The sequence below is a fragment of the Diabrotica virgifera genome, chromosome 2, assembly GCF_917563875.1.
Source record: "Diabrotica virgifera virgifera chromosome 2, PGI_DIABVI_V3a".
NCBI lineage: Eukaryota > Metazoa > Arthropoda > Insecta > Coleoptera > Chrysomelidae > Diabrotica > Diabrotica virgifera.
This window is the reverse complement of record NC_065444.1, coordinates 196,526,343-196,528,384: the sequence shown is the minus strand read 5'-3', so window position 1 is coordinate 196,528,384 and position 2,042 is coordinate 196,526,343.

Here is a 2,042-nt window from a genome sequence, read left to right as displayed (position 1 = left end):
AACTAATAAGTATTTTTGAAAAATTTAAACGCAGAATAAAAGATTACGTTATTAGCGAGGGCCGAAAATCCCTGAGAACTTCTATAATGTTTATTTTAATAAGTTACAGGGGTGAAAAGCTAAGAGAAAATTTAGTGTGATTTTAAATTTCAAATATATCATTCAAAATAAACTTTTTATTTATTCTAAGGGACTTTCGGCCCTCGGTAATAATTTAGTCTTTCATTCTGCGTTTAAATTTTTCAAAAATATTTATTGGTTTTTTCAGGATTCGAAAAAAATGAACACAATGCCGTGGTAATATTTTCCAAATCTATCTTTGTCTTACAACGCACTCAGCCGAAAAAAATATTGTCAGCATATATTGTCAGTCAGACACTGACAATCAGTGACAATTTTAAATATTTGACATTGCATCGGGAATATTTTGAGTTATTGATTAAATATTATTGATATATAGTGTATTTGATAAATAATTGATTTAAGACGTGAACTTAATAAAAAGTTATTTATTGTGTGTTATTTGTGGAAGATCCAAGCAGAGATCCATCAGGATAATATATTCTGTGATCCAAGTATTTTGTTGTTAAAGATGTTCAAAATTGTAAGCGTTCCATAAGAACAATATATTATTAAAAAGTCACTTTAACACTTTTCCTATTTTTTCGATTGAGTATTTTGTTGTACAAATAAATTATTACAATCACTGAATACATAGTTAGTGAAAAAATTATCACATTTATTAACTGAATTAATAATTTGCAATTATAAAATAACAGTTATCCAAGAACATTCAAAAGCCATCTCTTTAAATTAATGATGACATTTTCAAGTAGAATGACATTCTAGTAATGTTTACATATCCATACCAGTGTGAATTTTACTACACGTAATTTGCCGTGTAAAGACAGAAAAGTAGGGATACACGTAAAATATTTGCGAATTATGTACCCATAGCCTTAAGAGAAAAGCAATGTTTATTTGTTAAATAAATATTTTTTTCTTGACAGCAGTAAAATGTATTTTGAGTTAAATAAACTACATACATTCTTCTGTTTGCAGCGATTAATTTAATTCAAAAATTATTTTTTTGGACACCCTATATAAATAGTGATGTTATTATTTATATTACTGTATAGAGAATTTAATAACCTTTCAAATGAGCTATCACACGCATGGGCGGATCCAGGACCGATTTTAGGGAGGGGCAGTGAACTTTTTTTGGGAAGGGGTACCGGAGGGTTTGGGGGTAATTTTTAAAAATTAGGGTTACAATGGTGAGTTTTAAGGAACTTTTCACACACTTTGAGTGCCATAAAGCATTCAAAACTTGTCGATATTAAAGTATTACATATTAAAGTCAATACCGATTACTACACATTTCTTCGGATCCAAGTGCAGTTCTTTCAACAAGTTAATACTATTTTCCCAATTCTTCTTCTGTCAGGCCTTGTTGTTCCCCTCTTTTCACTAATTATTTTTATGTTCTCATAAGCGTCAATGAACTTGACGAAGTCTTCACGAATGTTGTTATTGTGTATGTATCTCAAATTTAGAGAAAGCTGTTCCACGTGGGATACATCGGTCATTTCGTCAAATATAACAGAGTAATAATTTACACTTTGAATCTGATTCATTATTTGTTCAATTATTTCTTCACCACAACATGTTATCAATTGATTTTGACTGGTGCTACTAATGTATGTTGCTCGAGAAGATGCTGTGGATAGGTGTTGTTTAAGAGTCTTATCCCCTGATGCGATTTTAGGCCTTAACAATTTCCCTCATTTCTAGGTCCAGCATCTTCGTCCAGAAGCAGAAGGCTATCATCACGATGGCCTCTTAGAGGAATATTTTGTCGACCTAAGACCACTATAGACTCTACTATTGGTCGTAGTCTTTCTCTATTTTCTTGTATCTGTTTAGACCTCTGAGAGTCTGTCTGGTTAATAATTGACTTTTGCCGGTTGCGATAACTTTGTAAGAAATCCAGCCCAACCGGAACTCACTGCTTGTAAATGATGTTTTTTCATCGGTTTGTA